Raw genomic sequence first — 23,981 nt, forward strand, 5'->3', positions numbered from 1 at the left:
TTTAATATCCAAAATGGATTTGCGATTCATGCTAAACTTTCCCCAGAACATATAAATCTTACAGCTGCTTCAAAAATGAGAAATTCCCTTGCATTAGAGGTGCTGAACAGAGACATGCTCTTCCTCATGAAAAGCTATCAGTCAACCCTGCAGGATCCTGAAAAACTAGCCTCGGCAGTTGAAATGTTAGAGCATACATCTGTCCTTGTAGATGTTTTCTGCAACTGTCATCAACCTTTCCTTTCTCTTGGTGATTTCAGATTTAAATCTCTGCAGAAGTCTTTGGACTTTTTCAATCAGTGGGAAAATGAAATTGAACAGTCAGTGTTGTACAAAACAGAAAAGAACTTGATAACACAGGAAACAAGAGATGATTTAAATTCGACAATAAGCGGGTTTATGTCACTATGTAAACTAAGACTGGGGAAAGGGAACAGTATTAACCCAGGATTTATAAACTCTGATATAGTTGAAAATCTATTTGGTCAGCACAGAGGCATACGAAACGGTTTAAATGACAACCCAACTCTGTCCCAGTATGGTCCATCTACAACAGCAATAATCCTTGGACAATGTAGTGTGTCTAACAAGTGTAACTCTGGCAAAACAGCTTCATTTTATTCAGCATCTACTCCTTGTGCACTAAACATGGCCAGGAACAAGGTTAACAAGAAGGAAAAAAGGCCTCTTCGTATGTGATGTCACTGTTCATTTTAAAAAAATGTAAATAAAGGTTTGAGAATTTGTCATTGTTTTATAAAATAGTATCCATATTTCCTTTCAAGAGTGACTGAATTATTTCTCCATAATTAAAAATCAGAAATTTAGGAGTGCCCGACCTAAAGAAAATATTCTTTCCTTATCATATTTATCAATTTAATTCATAATGATAATTTTGTTGCCAGTTACTGTTATTCGTATTATCATTACATCCATTTATGTTTTATTCTTACTTAAAGATCATTGACAATAAAAATATTTCAATGTGCAGCTACATAAATATTTGATGATTAAATGTTTATCTATTTATAAGTACAAAAAATTTCATGTTTATAAAATATTAAGCCAAGATTCCAATTACTCCCTGACATCCCCGCTGACTCACTTACTCAAATTGGTTCACGTGTCAAAATGAGAGTTAGAGGAATTTCGGATTAAAATAGTATATACATGACATCTTCTTAGTTTGGTGCTCAGAATTGCAAAGAAACGTAACCGCACTCAAATATAAATTTGTACCTTAAAATATGCGTTTTCCCAGTCCCGCATTGGCCTGTAATAATGACATTATGTCCAGACAGAACCAGCATCTTCACTTTCTCGATCTCCGAGTCAGACATGTTGGCGCTAAAATTGGGTTATCTTTTCCTGATTCACTGCGGTAGTCACTTCCGGTTTAGTGGCATGGAGTCCAGGATGAGCTGCCAAGGTGGAAAAAAGGCCATCTATTGTGAAGATTGGATTTTTTAACTTGAATAAATAGTACAAACACTCCGGATACTGAATTAGTCGAGAAATTAATTTGAGCAAACCCAGATGTATTTGTTTAGCTGGGTCCCCTCAAAACTCGTTGCCATCCTGGGGTTTTTTTAGTTAAGGGTAGGAAAATTTTTTTCCGGATTTTTTTTTTTTTTTAATTTTTTTTTTACGACAAAAACTTCAGACTCCTGTGCTTGTACGGACGTATACATTATATTCTCGCCTCAAATCAATTTTCGTCCGTTGATAAATATAATATGTTGACGTAGCGACCGCGCAGATACTTATTCAGTTTTTATTAGGTCACCTGAGTAAACTCAGGTGACCTATTGCTATCTGTTTTCGTCCGTCGTCGTTCGTCGTGCGTCGTTCGTCGTGCGTTAACATTTGAACATTTTCAGCTTCTTCTCTGCAACCACTGAACCAATTTCAACCAAATTTGGCACAAAGCATCTATGGGTGAAGGGGAACAAAAATTGTGAATTTCATGATCCCTGCCCCCCCCAGGGGCCTGAGGGGTGGGGCCAAAACCACTAAAATTAATGCAATCTTTAAAAATCTTCTTCTTTACTCCTGGACATCAAGCAGTCAAACTGTTTGCATGATTGTAATCAGCAATGGGTCCTCTACCAAAATTGTGAAATTCATGGCCCTGGGGTCAGGGGTTCTAGTGCTAGGGCGGGGCTAAATAAGTAGGTAGTGAAAATGCATTATTTCTTTGAAAATCTTCTTCTCTGCTCCTGGGTATTAAATAAACCAACTAAGTACATAGTTATGATGAGCAAGAGTGCCTCTACCAAAATTGTGAATTTTATGGCCCCAGGGTCAGGGGTTCTGGTGTTAGGGTGGGGCTCTATTGATTATAAATAGTGAAAATACATGAATTCTTTGAAAATCTTCTTCTCTGCTCCTAGGTATTAAATAAACTAACTAAGTACATAGTTATGATGAGCAAGAGTGCCTCTACCAAATTTGTGAATTTTATGGCCCCAGGGTCAATGGTTCTAGTGTTGGGGTGGGGCTCTATTGATTATATAGTGAAAATACATGAATTCTTTGAAAATCTTCTTCTCTGCTCCTAGGTATTAAATAAACTAACTAAGTACATAGTTATGATGAGCAAGAGTGCCTCAACCAAAATTGTGAATTTTATGGCCCCAGGGTCAAGGATTCTGGTGTTGGGGGGAGGGGGGGTTCTATTGATTATAAATAGTGAAAATACATGAATTCTTTGAAAATCTTCTCCTCTACTCCTAGGAATTAAATAAACTAACTAAGTACATAGTTATGATGAGCAAGAATATCTCTTCTAAAATTATGAATTTTAAGACCCCAGGGTCTGGGGTTCTGATGTTAGGGTGGGCTCTATTGATTATATAGTGAAAATACATTAAGTCTTTGAAAATTTTCTTTTCTGACTCTGGGTATGAAGCAGATGAACTACCTATATAGTGATGATGAGCAAGGGCCCTAATCTTGCAGAATTGTGAATTTCAAGGCCCCAGGGTCAGGGGTGGGGTGGGGGGGTCCTACTTATATACTGAAAATAAATTAATTGTTTGAAATCTGCTCCTTTGTATTTATAAAACATTTATTTATTTTTTGATAGGCAATTTTAAGGGTGCCTTTTAAAAATTTGTGCAATGTGTGGACCTAAGGTCAGGGGTTTATGTCACAGTGTTAGGGGCACTACTGATTATTGCTGAATATTACTGATTAGTTGGAGTGCATTTATGTTCCCCTACCCTGCGTATGGGTATTCAGTAACCAAGCTAAGCAACTGCTAAGTGTATTGTTATGATGATCAATGGTGCCTCTTTCAAAATTGTGAATGCCATATAGCATCTGGCTTAAAACATGAATCAAATTCAATACACTGTAACTGGAAAGTTGTTGCATAATGCTCAGGTGACCTATAAGGCCCGTGGGCCTCTTGTTTAGATCGGGTTCGTCAAACCGCACGTGACATTCGGTGCGTCTACGATTCTGACGTCACATAACGTCGGATGCATATGCAAACTTCCGCCAGAGTTCGTTTGCTCACCGTCTGTCCTCTCTGTAGATGAAGCCTCGATGAAGCTTCGCCACGCTCGCTGTAACGTAATCCTGTGATTTTTACAATGTCGCTAAGTAAGGAGTCGATCCTAATGACGCGCGTTCGAATCCCATCCTTCGGATGAGATCGTGTAAACCGAGATGCCGTGTCGCAGTAGGTGCTGGCAAGAAAGAGATCCTTCACGGCTCAATGGACCTCAGTGCCGAGCATAGAACAAAATTTGTAGATCTCCACCGGCAAGTGGTGGCGTCTCCAAATGAGTATGAAAAAATCCCCGGGAGGGGCGTTAAACAACAAACAATCAATCAATCATATAAGTCCATGAAAAAATACAATGTTTGAGCGGAGAAAACACGAATCTCTAAACAAAGAAGAGAAGGAATCAGGTGTCATGAAGGAGTAAACATCATCTGCCGATCGTTTACAACCGTCAGTGCCATTTTTCAAGATCGGGAAAGGGGAGGGGGGGGGGGGTAGACAATTCAGTGTTTCATTATTGGATTCATAATCATTATATCGAATACACCTTGCAGATTGATGGGTTCGAGTGAAAATATTGATTTATATTTGTTTTACCACCTTATTTTTCAATAGTTAGCCCCGCTTGAGAGATATTAGCATACGTAGAGCATGCTCTTTTGTATCAACTGAGAGACATAAACCCCATCTGCACTTGTGAAGGGTATATTGCTAGGCCTACGTATATTAGGGAATTCGACGGTTGAAAACGGATTTTTCCGTTATTTCCCGATTATGACAAGGAGCACACGGCGGGTGTGACCGGTCGGCAGGGTTGCTCACTCCTCCATGGCACCTGATCCCACCTTTGATGTTTTGGAGGTCCGTGTTTGCTCTGCCCCTATTTTGTATAGTTTTATGGATTTTGAGGTTGAATACTGTACGTTATCTCCATATGATTCATCAAAGTCATCACGTTTATCACTATAAGCTTTGTTGTTATCGGCCGCAGCGGCCGATCTATTTGTGGTTGTGTTAGAAAGTGCACATGGGGAAATGAGATGTTATTATTTTTATTAGTTCAGTGAAATAATTCTTAAAGAATAACATGAACAAAATCATGAGTTAAATATTTTAAAAACTTGCTTTAAACTAAGTTTTAATCGCTGTTATCATGTTTCAATTGCATTATCATGTCGCATCCGATAATTGATAATTCATGCTTAAATAAAAAGAGTTTACAATAGATACTCCCCATCTTGGGAGTGTGTAAGATACGAAAGGCAATCGTCATGATTTTCCGGATAGGAGCGACGTGATAAAAGTGCATGGTGAATAAAAATTAAAAAAATTAAACAAGTAAAAATTGATTTAAATATGCTACACCTACAAATGACACAAGAATTATTTTTCTACATTTGCACCGCGCCGTGCAGCATAACCTACTCTGCAGAAATCATAGGCATTATCACGTGACAAAGATCCAGGGTAACAGTACGTGGTTCACCTTGAGAGGCCTACATCATCATCTTGATGACAAAAATTTCTTATCATTAATCATTGACGTTATGGCATCGATGAATCCAAATCAATAAGCAATTGCAGTACAATTATTATTTTTTTTAAAAATATTTATTTACTAGTGTTTTGCTTTGAAGACAGCCTGAAATAAAAATGATCACTATTTCAGCTTTGAATATCTTGACAAGTGCTTTCTTTGCATGGATGCTTTTATAAAATTGTGAAAGTTCTTTTAGAAATGCTAGATTTTGTTAGCGGCCGATTTGATGCTTTGCATCAATTTTACTTGTTACTTAAAGTGCTACATATGAAACAGTTGCATCAGTACCTTTGGTATCTTTTATTTCAAGCTCACTAGGATATACCGTGTCGACACATGAATGGAAGTAACAATTTATTGTAACTTGGTAATACGTCGTCGATACATGCATATGTAAATGTCAAATTGAAGGCAAAATCAAGTGTTTTTCCTTACGTAGAACCTTTTGAAAACAAAACCAGGTATGCTAATAACGGGGCACAATTGGTTCCCATAGAAAATCCAACAGATAGATGGAAGACCTGAACTCCGAAAACTATATACACCCCCCGGTAGATATTGTCAATCAAATTTTCGGGCATCTTTTTAAATATAAAGGAGATGGGTGAACATGAAATGAGAGATAAGCCCATAGTGCAACAAACATGAAGGTGAAAAATTAAATCTCAATTTTGTCAAAATTTTCCTTAATAATTCATCTAACATAAAAGTATACTTTATGTAAAATCTCTACAACTTGCACAAATCTCATGAAAATTGAAGTTATTTGCCTATGAAATATTATACACACACGAAAGAGGACAAAACGAGTCATTTTTTCACACTATAACACTATTTTTCGTTATGAGTGGGTCTTCTCTCCATTTTTTTGAAAGGTAATCCTCAAAGTTTACATAAAAACATACATATATTGGTTTCCAAAATTATGGAGCAAAGACCCACAATACCTTAAAAATTTAATTTTATGACATAACTTTCGTATCTTTTCGAGAAATACTTGAAGTCCCTTAAGTCAATGGTCATATCACAAACATGATTTAAATGCCACACTTCATCAGGACTTGTGTAGCGTAGTGGTTAGCGTGCTAGTCTCAATAGAGAATGCAACTCAGGATTTTTATTGCCAGGGTTCGAACCCAATGGATACCACATTATTTTTCTTAATAAAAGAATAAATTTTAACGAAAATGTTTTCTCAAAACTCTTTGTTTATCATGATTTTACAAAATTCAATGATGAGAACTTTACTCTAAATACTAAAATTACAATTTAAATATGATTTTTATATATCTGAAGCTTGTGGGTTTTTTGCACGCTAAGTTCACCCATCTCCTTTAAGAGTTTTTGTATGTACAATAAGAATCTTGTTTTACTCTTTGTAAACACCCATTTCTTGTTTACGATGGAAACCTAACACGGGCACTTCTTTTGAATGCACGGCGTTTTTACGAAAGTGTACCACAAGGTAGCTAACGCAATTTCAGATGCCCCCACTTCAGACTGGTAATTTATTAATCATTAAACTACTCCAGCAAAATATAGTTCGCTTTGAAAAACATTTTTCTTTCCTGATTAATTGTTTCAGATATCTTTAGTCGAGCATAGATCTGTATTGTTATCCACTAATTATTCCTCGAAAATTCTGTCAACGCATTTTAAAATTCTAAGAGGGATATATACCTTTTGGGTTATGATGAAAGGGTAGGATGAAACTAGAGGATTTCAAGCTGTTTTTTCTGAAGTCTCGACTTATCCTTGATGCAGGCAGACACAGATTTTGAATTACATGTGGGCTTCATTGTTAGCAAGCGATGAATAGTTTTAAATATGTAATAAAAGTTCCAATACTTGAAAAAACATATATTTGGGTGAAATATTAAAAGAATTTAGATAATATAGTCATGGAATTATTTGACTTTAACTTTTCAATCGCTAACTTTCCTTACTTATGCAGCAATTAATATACCTTCATCACCTGCATACGGAGTTTATATATAGTTGATTCAATACGCAAATGCCTGTTCTACGTATGTACAATTTCTAAAACGAGGCAAATTACTGACAAACAAGTTGATGAAACAAGACTATCTGCTGTCTCGTTTAAAGTCATCATTTCGTAAGTTCTATGATCGAAATAATGACCTTATCAGCGAATCAGTACAATTTATCATTGAGTCAAATGCTGACTAACGTTTTCATACTAATTGCCAGTCCATTATTTTCACACTGAATTGACGACGGATTTTCCGTTATTTCCCCATCATGAAAAGGAGCACACGGCGGACCGGTCGGCAGGGGATGCTCTCTCCGCTAAGGCACCTGATCCCACCTCTGATGTTTAGGAGGTCCTTATTTACTCTGCTCCTATTTTTTATTGTTTTATTGATTTTGAGCTTGAATACTGTTCGTTATCTCCATACATTTTATTCTATATTTCGCGGTAACTTGCCCTAATGAAATCGATCATTAACTTGCAAAATCTTAGTACACTATGAACTGCCTTACGGTTTCATTTCAGAAGTTAGAAGAGTTTTTCAATATTGGGTACAATGTTTATTTTTTAAAATTCCTCTTGAAGTATGGCTAAGGTAACTTATATAAACAATTAGTTACAAATGCCTTTTATTTAAGATATTTTCATAATTGATTTTATTCAGCATCGGGGTGTTTAAACAAAAATCACGTATCAGTAAACCTGTGTTTACATTGTAAACTACATGTATTTATTTTGCTAACCCGGAAAATTATAATTTTTATGGTTCTCTTCATGAACATTATCTTGCAGTCTTCGAGTCTTTAAGCAGGGTTTAAAATTAACTGAAATTTCCACTAGCCATGTGGGCTCCTAACATTTCAAATTTAGGAGCCCACAGCTCAATTTGTTAGCCCACAGTCAGTTTCTGTGATTTAAAAAAAATGTTCCTTTTTTTGGATACTGGGACAAAAGTAGATACAAAAATATGATTGTGTATAACTACATTTGTTTAAAATTGGAGTTCTTACTTTATAAAAATCAAATGTCATATGAATATTTAATCAAAGGAAATAAAATTGAATTCAAGCATCAATTTTACTATCCTTTTTTACATGGTGGAATACGCGTATATACGTATACATGTATTTGCTCCTTCAAGTTCAACTGATGAAGTAACAATGGTACATAAATAAGATTTTCAATGTTAAATATTTTAACTGTAACATATCTGAAACAGTAATAAGTAAAAACACTTATAATTTATATGAATAGGTAGTTTGGAGTTATTAAAATTGTATATCTTTCACGTATCAACCATGTACAGAAGAATGGAGGAAATTCGGATTAGGAAAAAACGATCGTTTTAGGGCTTTCACAAATCATGTAGTACTGTTAAATGGAAAAGATGAAGGATATTTACGAACAATAGGACCATGCTGCTGTGATTTATTTCATTGGTTGGGAGTTTTGAATGAAAAACCTGTGGAAATGTCTGTTTTTCAGTAAGGGGACTGGTCGAATGAATTCGGCCCCTGCAGAATTTTCATTCGCCATGTGGGCGAGCAAGTTATGAATTTTATGAGCCCACACCAAATTTTACTCGCAATTTGCGAGTGGGCGAGCGTTAATTTTAAACCCTGTTTAAGTTCTGGAATTTTTATGTAACTTAGATATTGATTACAGTCATGACATTGTTTTAAAATGTTTAATGAGAAGCATTTAACTTTCTTCTCATTTAAAATCTTATAGATGATAAAACAATCCTTTTTTTAGGTAACAAGATACTTTAGAAACATTGACAAAGAGGTTTTAAAGAAAAAAAGGGAAGCGAGCTTGCCCATCAGAATTTTAAAGAATATGAAATGTATGCTATTAATGTATTATAAATCAGTTTATTTGTTGTAGTCTACTAAAATATGTATATTAAATGCATTCTTTTTTCCATTTTTATTCATACTTTTGAAATTATTGTCAATCTCTAAAATTCTTTAAACATTAATTGAGCAAATGTTTGTTAGACCACGGAGACTTCATATTTTATTTATAACTAAAAATTAATAAAGTTTATAAGATATTTAGTGTGAATTATTGGTGTGCAAATCACACAGACATGTCATGTAGGCATATTCAATGAAGCGCGCTAGCGCTTCAAGAAAAAATGCCTACGTACAAGTCTGTGTGATTTACACACCAATAATTCACACTTATCTTGAAAACATTCCTTTAATTAGCATTTTACATGTTTGAAAGCACCAAAACTATTCTCAATATTTGAATATTTCGCTACCCTATATCTATGCATTTTTCTAACGTCGTTTCAAGACAAAAATTTCAGATTTACAATTCAAATAAAGATTAAATCTTTGCATGAAGTAAAAGAACTTTTGAGAATAGAATTGTATATGCATATGAAAACTAAATGTAAAAAAATATCCAAAAAGTGAGATGTCTAGAGCTATTTACATAGAACTGCAAGCGTCTGGACAAACATGAAAAAGAAGACGTTGAAACTTTGTCAGAATGGATTAAATGTATCAAATTTATGGTAAAATCTCGTATTTAGCTATGAGAGACAATTTCAAAACCATCTATTTTTGTATTCAATATTCGTAATTAGTAAAAAAAAAAATAAATAACATGAATTACACATTCAGTACTTACCGGTCATAGCTGAAAAATAATCTATGACATTGTCTTTGTTTGTAATGCTTTTATTTTATTTGTATTTTAGAGGAACTGTGATTTTATTCTAAAAGTGGTAATCCAAATTGTACCCATAGCCCCCTTCTCCAAATTCTCCAAAATCATATGTCAGTTTTACATATTTTTTAATATTCCCAACAATCAAAGTGAATTCTAATTACAATATCTATATTGGATTCCGAAACTTCAAAAAATTCCTTACAAACAAAGATACATAGCGGGTTCCAGCAAACGTTCAACCAAGCCTCTAGCTTTCTTTGCTCCTCACTACAATATTAACAGTAGTGAAGGAAAAACTTCAGGAGTACTGTGCAACAACATTTTCAATGTGGTACATGTATAAATCAGATGTGAAAACTTAAATTCTAAGGGACATTTTTGAAAATGTGAAATCAGAAAATTTTACCAAATGATAAGCATAAAACATTTCAAAAATAATTGCAAATTTAAGTCCAGGCTTTTTGGCATCATTGACAGCTTATTTTTAAAAATAAAAATAGAACTCGTAAATTTACTAGTCTTGTCACTGGTCATTTACTAAATTACTTTGTTAAAAATATTCTGATTCTACACACAAGTACTTGTGATAAAGATGTTCGAGTTTCTGATCACAGGAGTTCGCGTACCTATTAATTATACCGAAATTTTCATTTAATAAAAAAATACGTAACACGTATAATAATAACACAAGGAGTGCACCGCATTTTAGGTCACCTGGGAACCCCTCGCTTAATATCAAGGCTGTCGCACAATTAATCCTCAATCGAAAATTATAAAACACAAACCAATCTTTTTGGAAGGGACCATTCTTTATGGCTCTTAATGCATATGATTTCAAACGCATGTTTTACAGCAGCAGCGGTGACATTTCTCCACAACTTCGCTCAAATATCCGTTGTCCGCGACGCCATGACGTGACGTCACGGGCGCGTCCATTTACCCAAAAAGGAACAAAACTGCCTGAAATGCTAATCTAGATGATTGAGGTCATATGCGAAAAGAAACCAGAGACAAGTTAGTAGACATTCAAGAAAATTTAAATTGGGAGGTACAAGTACTTGTACTCGTATCTAAACGTAATATCATTATCTCTAGTTAATTGTGTATGATTGTTTTCTGGGAACCCCTCGCTTAATATCAAGGCTGTCGCACAAGCAATCTTTAATCGAAAATTATAAAACACAAACCAATCTTTTTGAAAGGGACCATTCTTTATGGCTCTTAATGCATATGATTTCAAACGCATGTTTTACAGCAGCAGCGGTGACATTTCTCCACAACTTCGCTCAAATATCCGTTGTCCGCGACGCCATGACGTGACGTCACGGGCGCGTCCATTTACCCAAAAAGGAACAAAACTGCCTGAAATGCTAATCTAGATGATTGAGGTCATATGCGAAAAGAAACCAGAGACAAGTTAGTAGACATTCAAGAAAATTTAAATGGGGAGGTACATGTATTGTATTCGTATCTAAACGTAATATCATTATCTCTAGTTAATTGTGTATGATTGTTTTTTTTGTTCCTTTTGGGTAAATGGACCGCCCGTGACGTCACGTCATGGCGTCGCGGCAATCGCATCATCTCGGGTCTTTCCGTTAGAAGTCGGAAAAACAACCTCGAATGTATTAACATCACCGGATGTTAAAATTTTATACATCTTCCTGTTTATTCAAATATAGGATAGACTAATTTAGAAGTCCCTTCTATAGTATATTCTAAGTAATATCATTACATTGAATAAAGTTAAACTCCATATTCCACAGATAAAAGGTCTCCATGCAATTATTTCAAAGATCGTGAAAAAGGAGGGTTGTCATGGCGTCTACCATATACATTCGAGGTCGTTTTTCCGCTAGCCGGAAAGGCCCGAGAAGTTGCGAATGGGCGTCGCGGACAACGGTTGCACTCCTTGTGTTATTATTATAGGTATTACGTAACTTTTTTATTTACCGAAAATTTCGGCAAAATTGATAGGTACGCGAACTCCTGTGTTCTGATAGACAATATCTATGTGGTTTTCGAGACGAGGTCTTTTAACAATCAATTGAATTTCTTTGGGTACCAATTGCGCCCAATTATTCAGAGACATATTTTTGTATTCATATGAGGCAGAATCATTCAAAATATTATAATAAGAGAAGATCACACTTGCTTTAACCTCCAATTAAACATTTAGATATTTCGACTACATATTATCAGTAAACGATAATTATTTCCATTTATCCGTCGACAAGATATATTCTAGTGATTGTGAAATAAAAGATTTCACAGAGTTTGACACATCTGTTTCATATTTTGATATTTTACAATGTACTAGAAAATACGTTAATGGTTACCTTAAAATTCCCGATCCCGATCTTAGAAGTTCTGAAAGTATTTCGTGCTCCAGCTGTTTAAGCATAGATCGTGCTTTTTAAGTTTGTTAGACACACTGTCCAGGATGTCAAATCGGTGTCTATATAACAAAGCTTTATGAAAAAATGTCATGACATTAACTTTTGACATCGTCAACTTCCCTTACTTAGGCAGCAATATAATCATTACCTGTATACGGGGTTGATCCAATACGCTAGTACATGCTCTACGTATCAACTATTTCTAAAACGAGGTAATTATTGACAAACAAGTAAAGGAAACAAGAATATCAGCTGTCTCGTTTAAAATCATATTTCCAGAAGTTATATGGTCGATACAATGACCTTGTCATACATTTTATCATTAAGTCAAATGCTGACTAACGTTTTTCAAACGAAATATTTGAATCGTTGACGGATTTTCCGTTATCTTCCTACCATGACAAAGAGACCAGAGCTGGTTTGGCCGGTCGGCAAAGGATGCTCACTCCTCCATGGCATCTTACCCCACTTCTAATTTTAAGATGTTGGTGTTTGCTCTGCTTCTGCTCCATATTTTCCTTGTAACTCTATTAAAAAGATTCTGTCAAAAAGAAAAAATGGAGATCAAAAAGTAAAATAAGAGATTCTCAATGGCATTATGTAATAAAGAATCTGTGAGAGTATCATTAAATTTTATTCAGTAATATAAGAGGAGTTGCAGATAAGAGTTGGATACCCTTCAATATTATAGAAACAATGGCCGTGTCCATGTTTTTCTCTGGGAAACCAATATCTTATATCCGCAACTCTTCCTATACCACATAATATAATTTAATGATAATTTCAAAGATTTTTTGTTACATAGTCCCATTTTGCACCATCTATTTTTCATTTTGATCGGACTTATTTCGGGTTTCCCAGAAAGAAATATGCACTTTGTCATTATAATCATGTTTGAGGCAAGTATATCATGAGCTCAATGTTCAAAGTACCTCTTGTTATACCCCCCGCTTGAAAATCGTATAATAATCGGTATGTCCGTCCGTCCGTCCATCCGTCTGTCTGTACGTCCGTCTAGCTGTTACGCTTTTGGGTACCCATCTCTTATCCGCAACTCCTCTCATACCACTGAATGAAATTTGATGAAACATTTACAGAATCTTTATTACGTATTGCCATTGTGCACTCCTATTTTACTTTTTGATCTGACACATATTTTGGGTTTCACACAACAAAACATGGACACTCCCATTATATTCATATTGAAGGCGGAGATATCATTTAGTGAGCTCATTGCTCACAGTACCTCTAGTTTGAATTATTTTTCTTAATGTGGTAGTATCATTGAAAATACCATATATGGTGCCATCTTTTTTTAGCAAAAAATCTCTTAAATTAGAAATAGGCATCACATGGTTGGCAATAGTAATATTTTATTCTTGAGGTCAAGAAAAAGCATACCCGGAATGCCTCCGACATGACTTATTACATAAAACCGTCGAAATTAATCTTATTGATACCATGACTTATATATTCTTCTTGAATCTTTGAAGATTACATTATTTGTAAAAGTACAAAAGCAAAATTGTCAAGAAGCCCTTTTTGATTAGAATGGAGTTTAGATACCTCGGCCGCTTAAAAAGATGTCTGAGAATCAAGAATAATTTAACATGTAAATTGCCTAGAAAACAATTTGGCCGAAATCGAATTATGACATGAATTTTCTCTGTTTATTGATTATAAATATTTATTGAATCTTCGTGTATAATAAAGTTTTTACTTGTTTTTTTTTTTACATAAAAATAGAAAAAAGTAGTTGATTAATTTCAACAAATTAAAACCGTATTAATTTTTAACTGCATAGCATGGTTATAAATAAAAATAATAATAACCGACCATGTCGATCGCTTTGAAAACGTAATCGAGTCGTTTTTATTCATTACCTTGTTCTTCCTGATCACTATTATATTTTGAATTCAGGAAACTGATATCGATGAATGAGTCAAGCTGTTTATGTGATAAAAAATCGTGATCATTCATGATGTTGATTTATGTTTTTAAAGTACACAGGACATGACATTTGTATCATACAGCATGCGTGAAATACGTAGATGGTTTCATATAATGTTGCGGTGCATACCGACATTTCAAATGGGACATTGCATCTTGGTACACGTTTCGTACAACGCAAAATGATACAAAACACAAAATTACAAACAATTTTTAATACAGATATACCAGATATCTATTTGATACATTTTAAGAGTGTCTTGAAAAAATTATGAACGCAGGGTGTTTGACTGCCCGATAGAGGGTATTCATTTCTCCATGGTTTGGTAATATTCTACCTTTGCCTTCAGAGGTCTGTGTTTGCTCTGCTTCCACCTTTTAAACCTTTGATTGGATTTTGAACATGTTTACTATTCTTTATCTTGAACATTTCTTCCAGAGTTGAGAAAAAGAATAAGATTTTCTCGATTAAAGTTCACATGACATCTATTATATTTGTTAATGTTCATTGCCCTGATAAAAAGCGTAGGCAGGAGGAGAGATGGTCATAATTTGAACCAAAAAAATGTTACCATTGTTACCATGTCTTTTTCTAGTAAAATATCTTAATATGAAAGAGATATATCAGATTCTGTGATATCTTTTATTGAATATTTCAAATTCACTGGAATAAATCGAGACGATGTAGGAATAGAACGAAGTAACAATTGTTGATTGACGATACGTAGACGTTTAAACAAGATAATATTCTACTGCTGATAGACAACAGCGGGTGTTTTCGTCTTCTAATGGATAGATTTTTGAATAAATTATGCTTTATATGTGTTTAAAAATGGATTTTTTAAAAACGGGACACTATATTGGTATCCTTGAGGAATCCTCTAGAATTTTGGAAGACCTGATCTCCAAAAGCCACATAAATAATGTCAATCAGAAACTCAACAATCTTTATAGATTTAAAGCCACTTAAATAATGTCAATCAGAAACTCAACAATCTTTATATCAACTTTAGAGATCTCAAACAGAACTTTTAGCAAAAAACTGCCAATGATTATTGGCAGGGTAAGTAAGTATACGAGTGCTATTTTATTGAGAAAGCAGCTGTCTGTGATGTCAATTATACAGCTTTTTTGTCGTCCAGGAAGCACTATAGTCAGATCATTTGCTCTAGACTCGCGAATTAAGGATTCGATCCTTCGTCCTGGGCTCGAATTCCACAACAGAACATACGTAGAAACAGGTTCTGAGGCTCCGGGCCCCAAAACCATAAACTGAGAACAAGGGCAAAGGTTTTTATTTGCAATGTTGAATAATATTGAAATTCAAATATATGTTTCAATATCAAAATTATTTCAAAAGTTTGATGGTCTTGGGACCGGGTCACTGTAGGTGCTGGAACAAAAAAATTCAAACTGCCCAAAGACTCAAGGCTAAAGAGCCAAGTACATGCCTACCTGCAAATGGTGGCTCCTTCACATGAGCGGGAAATCCTCAAAGGGACATTAAACATAAAACAAACAAACGACCGAACCAACAAACAAACCATACAGTTGTTTTTAAATTAATTTGATTTTTATGATTCCCATACATATTTTATACGCTTGTTACACGAGTTGTGCAGTTGCTTTGCATCCTTGCAACAGGGCTTGTATGATCCCCCCAAGAAAAAAACAGGAAAATAATACTTTTTAAAAGAGTATAAGCATTTGTCAATCTGTGACTATAGAAGTTACCAATAAATGATTCACTATTCACTAGAATTTCTGTACAGGTTTATACTGGATATTTGTCACTGCAAAAAATTTTATTTAGTTATTTTGAATTAAATGAAGCTTTTCCACTTAATGTAAATTTTAATTGCACAAAGAATGTCAATCCTGAGGCTATTGATAGGGCTGTTCGTGATCATACAGATCGGTAAGTACAAAATAGAGAACGAAGATTAGGCAAATGTAGGATTGTTCCTGATGCAACACACATTCTATGGCTTGAAACACAACATCACTTCAAATAATCCCCAGAATATTTGTCTTCAAGACAACTCTTGTAGATAAAAAAAGACTTATTTAACAGAAACCCTGCTGTAAGTTACGAATTTGATCTATCTCTAATATTAATCGTTTCATATTCACTACCGTTGCCCGACTTAATTGCTCTGTAACAACAAAATCGGATTAATATTAGGAAGTATGTAGGTGTCCTAAATTAAGTTTTAAATTAACAACTTTGCACCTCAGCATGCAACCGGAAATTGGTTAAGCATCGAACGTAATTTTTTCACAGAAGACATGTTGATTTGATTTTGATGTCTACTTGGATCTTTATACGGAAATTTTAATGTTGAACCACTTTGCTAATAGTCTTTTTAAAATCCTTCTTTTCTTCAGACCACAGACTACAAGCCCTTTCTATTTTTATTGTTCTCTCTGATACGAGCAATGCTCTTCAGAAAATTTTCTATGAAGAAGGTCATTATATAAAATTCCACACGAAAATAGCATTCTTTTAATGCCATATAGATACTTTAGTTTTGCCCTGTACTGAATAATGAGGAACCCCTGACCTTGGTGAGTAGCTTTTTACTCCTTATTAAAATCCCCTTCTTTGTTTACCATAATTATTTCACCGCACCCTGTTTTATTCTAGATTCAACAGGTCCAAGGAAACTAAATGGTTTATCAAAACTTGTAGGGAAACAGGAAGATATAAAAGTAAATCCGATCAACACAATTAGATTGTTGTGAATACCCTTTTTATGTGTATACAATCTACACGTTTTTAACAGCGCATAAATCTCAAAATCACGAAAAGTTCTGAAAGGAAAAGACAAAAGTCAGGAAGAATATAGTAAAAATATAGAATAAAGAAAAAAATGAATGGTATGTTTTTAACAAAAACCTTTTTGGAGGATATTGTAATATCAGAGGTAGAGTTTTTCAACTGTGTTAAAGGAAATGGTCATCCAACATACCGTAAAAAATCTTGTTTTGAAATGTTACATTTAAAATTTTAATTTATAGATGAGGATCAAATTAAGTAAATTTATTAATAATTCTGAAATTGTAAAATCTGTAATCTCATTTGGCATTTGTAATAAATGCTCTGCACACACACACACCCTCTTTACTATTTAACATGCTGCAGAACAGAGCTGCAAATGTGCTTCAGGTTCATATGAACTGAATTGTTTATCAGTTTCAGTATTTAAGAGCACATAAATACCCTTTTTATGTGTATACAATCTACATGTTTTTAACAGCGCATAAATCTCAAAATCACGAAAAGTTGGTGAAAGGAAAAGGAAAAGTCCGGAAGAATATAGTAAAAATATAGAATAAAGAAAAAAAAATGAATGGTTTGTTTTTTTTCAAACCTTTTTGCAGGATATTGTAATATCAGAGGTAGAGTTTTTCAACTGTGTTAAAAGAAAATGGTCATCCAACGTACCGTAAAAAATCTTGTTTTGAAATGTTACATTTTAAATTTTAATTTATAGATGAGGATCAAATTAAGTAAATTTATTAATAAGTCATGGTCATTTCTCCTGTGTTTCACCTCTGTTGAGATCAAACAATTAATTTGATGTTCCCATAACCTGGCAAGAAACAGTTATTAAGAGTTTTATTTTTTCATCACAACAGTTTTCATGCCCAGGGAATACAAATTAATTGACGAGTTTGCCCTCTTCCATTCAATTTATGAACTGGACGTTCGCTGAGTCTACCTCATAGATTGAAAAAAGAAGCCCTTCGATCAATGAAAAAACCGAAACATCGAAACATTTTCGGAGAGAAGTTTATAATAAAATTTATATATATTTCAGGGACGCATTAGTTTCACATTAAAAACTAATTGCCAATTGACAATCTCTCTTCATTTCAATTAAATTTCCCCTCGGGATACCCCGGCTTGTATCATTTAATGTCTAACCCACCCTACTCGTGCTTTTCATTCGATGAAAAAACCAACGCCTTCCTTCCTTTCCTGAAAATATATAAATACCATTAAGGATAGTATAAAACCGTAACTTATATACGGACTTGATTAAATCATGCATACAAAGTGCTTTTTCATACTAGTTTGTCTTTTATCCACATGTTTCATTTTCTGCATGGCTAAAGTACCTCATCGTGTTTTAACAGTAATGAGAGGTAAGTTCTTATGTTTATTTGATTCCTTTTTAATAAACAGAAAAAAAGCCAAAAAAAAAAAAAATTACTTCGTAGTATGAAGAAGATTAAACAAACCGTAATCAAGCTCAAAATAAAAATCAGGAGCAGATTTAACAGGAACCTCTGAAAAACACCAGAGGTGGGATCAGGTGCTATGGAGGAGTAAGCATCCACTGTTTACAAGTAACACCCACCGTGCGCTTCTTTCTTGGATCAGGAAAAACAAACAGTAAAAACCGTTTACATTGTACAGTTTATTATGTAAATTATGGTCTAACAATAAATAATAGAATGAAACACGCCATTCATCACAATAGAAATAATAAATTGTATTTGCTGATAACATTATTGTATCTACCATAGATTTCCTTGTTTCATCAGTTTGTTTGTCAGTAGTTTACTTTGATTTAGAAATTGTGTTTTTGTTCAGCATCTCTCGAATTCGAATCAACTGAAGACATAGACTTCATAAGCAGGTTATGATGGTATTATGATAATTTTTTTAAGTAAAGAAAGTTCTTAAAAATAGTCATTATGTTTATCATAAAATTTTGTTCAATGTTACAATTTAGTCTTTTTCAGTTAATATGTCCAAATATTAGTCTAATTATTTAAAGCCCTAAAGTACGGTATTAAGAAAGTTTAAATTAATCATGAGTCTAAACTTATTTGCCAGATTTGGTTCTATGTAATTAATTCTTTTTCGTTTTTAATAAACATTATTTTTTTCATTATATGTTGACATTTACACAGATAAATAGCCGTGAATGTTTCTTATCTCATGTATACTGTATTTTCTGATTTTACTTATATTTTGATCACTTTTCATTTATACTAAAGATTTCTAATTCGTGATTATGTAAATTTAATACTTTACTTGTTATATCTATTGGGATTTTATTACAGTAATACACAAATAATTGCAGTAAATTTAACAATGTGTCATATTATTCAAATAGTTAAATAATGTCTAAACATGTAAATATATGTAATCTATCTTTAAAAAGAAAAGGTTAAATTGTTAGTTTGAAATTACAAATTTTTTTTTTAAATGCTGTTAATTTACATGCCTTTAATGTTTTTTTGAAAAAATTATTTGTATTAACAACATAATAAAATAATTTCTATGGAGATAACGAACAGTATTCAAGCTCAGAATTCAATGAAGCAATGCAAATCAAGCAGAGCAAACTTGGACTTTTAAAACATCAGAGGTAGGATATGACCATAGCACTTATGAATTGATGCCTTTATAAAAGAATGTTGATATTATTGTTTCATCAACTTGTTTGTCAATAAATAACCTGCTTTGAGAATTTGTTTTTATCATGCTTTTGCTTATCGAATTAAATAAGAGAGATAACCCCTGTTTGCAGGTGATGGAGGTATACTGCTGCATAAGTAATGGAAATTAACGATTGAAAAGTTAAATTCATCACGTTTATTAAAAAGCTTTGCTGTTATACTACCATTAATGTCTTTTTTCTAGTAAAATATCCAAAAATGAAACAGCTATGTATGTGTCATACTCTGTGGTATCTTTCATTTCAAGCTCACTGGGATATATCGTGTTGACATAAGGATGGAAATAAACTATAGCTAATTGATTTTACGTCGTTGTTATATCTAAATGAGAAGATAAAGGTCACCGCATGCGTTTTCTTCTCTTGTGAGAGATTTTGAATAAATACTGTTTCATATGGTATAAGAAATAATATCAAAGACACAATTGTTATCATTTTCACCTCTCAATTACCAGTCGAAAATCGTGACACACTAGTATTACTTAACATGAAATTAAAACAAAAGAAAAAGAAACAAATGACATACTTCTTGCTATTATTGAAGAATTAAATTTGAAATGATGACAGCATGGAGATTAAGAGCTGTATTTTTTAATTACAGAGTGCCAGTGTCCTCATGGTTGTTTAAGAAATTTACATCAATGCTTGGTGGCCGGAGCGTGCCGTATATGTAAAACTCCAAACTATGGTAAACGAGGGTAAGGATAATTAAATTTTGATTTTATTAGATGGATGGCTTATTGAAAATAATAAAATCTTGAATAAATATAAAATGATTTTAAAGGAATGTCAAATTAAGAGGCGCATATCGTGCGCATTATCATAGTGGTTTTAAAGAATATGTGAATGATACTATTGGAAGTTTGATGTTGTTGATGTTTATTTGGTTTTTAGTTGCCGTTAAGGAGAGATGATACAAAACATTTTTTTTTCTTTGGAAGAGACGTAATATCATGTCACAGGTTTAGAAAAGTGGATACTTCTTTGAATTTTTTCTCCTTAGACTTTGAAAATGAAATAAACTTGGGAAATATAAGTAATACTTCAATAAATTAACAAATATGGACAGATCAGACTCGGTAAAGGTTTACAGATGAAAACAAAATTCAGAATATGTATTAAGCTTGGTGCTAAAAGTGTAAAATAAACTTTTAAAAATATACCAAGCCAGGTGAATTTTATGAGGAAAAAACAAAATGATTAAAAAAAAATCAGAAAAATCACATATGCTGATTTTTACCATATTGCTTTTCCCCATAAAATTCACCTGGCTTGGTATATTTGTCTAAAGTTTATATTACACTCTCAAATATATCTCAAATACTAGTATTTTTGTTAAGAGAAAGAAAGTATTACATTTAATTAGAAGATAGTTATTCAGTAATCATTTCCACTACATACATAGGTCCTAATATTGCCCGCTACATCGGCAAACCATGTGATATTAATAATTTGTTACTATATTCCACATAATTAAACGGTTAAAACACTTTGGGTTTATTAAGATTTTAACATTTATCGATTAAAGTAAATGTCGCTACATATATTGTTTTTTACGATCAATTTATATTTATTTAATATTTTTACGATCAATTATATTTATATTTATTCAGTATTTTCTCTGACAACATATAACTATGCAGACTTTTATCGGTTTCGTTTGCTTCAAGTTAAATCCTTGATTTTGTGAAATCGTATTGTACTTTGATTGTTTAAAAGGAGCAGTGGAAGAGGAATTTTGATAATCTTGAGATATAAATGAAGACTGAGGTTTGAATGCTACATGTAGTATTTTACAGAACAATTACAGTGCGTAGCAGTCGCGCAGTGGTTAGAGCGTCTGCTCTATAGTCGTTTGATTCTTACGTCGCGGCTTCGATTCCCACTTCCTCCACTGTGAGACGTGGAGACTGGTCCTTCGGATGAGACCGTATAAAGCGAGGTCCTTGTCGCTGTAGGTCCTGGCACGAAAAAGATTACTCACTGCTCAATGGCCCTGTGTGCCAAGCACAGCATAAAATTTCTAGCTCTCCACCGACAAGTGGTGGCGCCTCCATATGAGTGAAAAATTCTCCAGAGGGACATAAAACAACAAACAAACAAACAAAAAAAAAAACAATATAGAACTTCATCATCAGACAAAGCACACATCAAACTATCTATAATTACATCGTTTTGCGTATTTGAATCAAATTATTGCGAATTATGTCTTAAATATCATGGACATAGCTTTTGAAAAGTTGTTAGTTCCAAGATAGGTTGATTTTTGTTGTTGGGGTTATTGTAATCACGAACATTACATCATTTGTTTATAAATGGCTGAAATATTGTACTTTACAAATGGCTTTTGATGTGTCATCGTCTCTCACGTGTAAAACCCTTATTTCCAGAGCAATAGCATCGTGGGTAGAAAAATAAGACTCATATTTTAACGATTGCTTGTCACAGAAACAACGCCTTCTCACATTATTATCTTAGCTCTTTCTCTAGAATGTATTCAAGCTGAACAGAAAACCCCTTCAACATGAGGTCATTACCCTCATCATCAGTTCTTAGTAAATCAAATTATATACATGTCTCCAACTTACATGAATTATTATATTATTTTATTCTATTATTCCAAGCTCTCTGATTGATACAAACTAGATCACATGATCAAGTATATAACAGCATAAAGACTTGTGTTACGATTCATATATTCTGAAAAGCATATAGACTTGAGGTTTCTAAAAAATGGAAATTATTTCCCCGAAAATAACAAAAGTGTTGAATAGCTAAAAATAACTTTATGTTTCTAGAAAAAAATAAATATAAATTTAAATCCTATTTTACAATTATGATATTCTGTACTAATTGCCTGCATGAAGCATTGCCTTTATATTTAAAAAAGAAGAAAGAAATTAAGTTTTTTCCATAAATTATGATAAACAAATGCATTCTTTGAAATTACATTCGTAAATAACTCTATCAGTAAAAAGGAAACACAATTAGAACAAAGACCCTTTTTTTTTTAAAATCTTTAGTCTATGTTAAAATATATGTCCAAAAAAAATTTTGGCTTGGTGGTATGCATTATTTTCAAATATGGTTTTGTTAATTTTTTTTAAAAATAATATAACTATAGATACAGTATACTTAACGTCAAAAAAGCTCGTTTTACATGTATATTTTTGTCATTGCTGTTGGTCAACCGTTTTCTAATTCATTCACTTATAAAATGTATTTCTTATTTAAATGAACATCTCTGCTTGCTAATATGATTATATCTTTATCTCACAAAGAGAATTATAATTATATGGAAGCCGGTTGGTGCCAGGTAGAAAAAAAAATTATCTAGCGGCCGCCACATAAATAACTGGCGACCGCCATATAAGTTATATGGCGGCCGCCAGATCTTTTTATCTGGCGGCCGACAGTTATTTATGAGGCCGCCGCCATAAAATCATTCGATGTAAAAAGATGTAATATTTTCCTACCTGTCAGCTAATGACTACCGTAGAATCACTTTATCCAAACGAGACATTAATTTTTCACTGCAATATCATAATGTTTGCGTTTCAAACAAATTTTTTTGAAACAAAAATATTTTTTCAAAAGAAATTAAAGGGAACACATAAAACCTTTGATCAAAATGAATATGGTTTTATTTTAAGAAAAGACCTATAGCATATTTAACGTTCATGTGCTTTTGCTAAAACAAGCTTCAACATTTACAACATCAAAATAAAACTGATCAGTGGGGTTGTAGATTGATTGTAGTATTGCATCCCTTATAAAATTATTTCACTTATATTTTTGATGTTACCTTTGTCTTATTGGAGTGCTTCAAATTAAGCAATTTTGAAATTCACTTTCCTCTACTGAAAAATGTAGAATATAAATCGTGCCTGTCGTGACATGGGACCTCGCATTTTTGTAAACGGCTTCGACCGAACCACAGTTGATTCCATTAAAGGCATACGACAGATTAACAATCTGCACTCACAGTACGCCCTCCACTACTTTGATTAGTATGCACTGATTGCCTCTTTCAGAATATGTTAAGTACGAACGGGCATTATTTTGATGCAGAATATCTACAGTCTCGCATGGCACCTGATCCGAAATCTGATGTTTTAGAGGTCCATGTTTGCTCCGCTCCTATTTTGTAATGTTTAATGGACTTTTGAGCTCGAATGGTGTTCGTTATTTCCACATATTTCATTCATTTACTTGAGATACACAGACTTTAATTCATTGTGAATATCTTAAGTTCATTTTTATTTACATGCTCAACAATTTTATTCAAATATCTACTTTTTGTTCAATGAGACATCATTTTTGGACTGGTTTTTCTTATTTGGAGTTCTTAGAAGGATTCTCTTTAATGTAAAACCGACATGGTAGCTCTATCGATAGAATTGCTGCGCAATCGGCAGGTCGT

Source organism: Saccostrea cucullata, unplaced genomic scaffold (assembly GCF_032062105.1).
Source record: "Saccostrea cucullata isolate Sc308-1 unplaced genomic scaffold, CSIRO_AGI_Scuc_v1 ctg4407, whole genome shotgun sequence".
Classification (NCBI taxonomy): domain Eukaryota; kingdom Metazoa; phylum Mollusca; class Bivalvia; order Ostreida; family Ostreidae; genus Saccostrea; species Saccostrea cuccullata.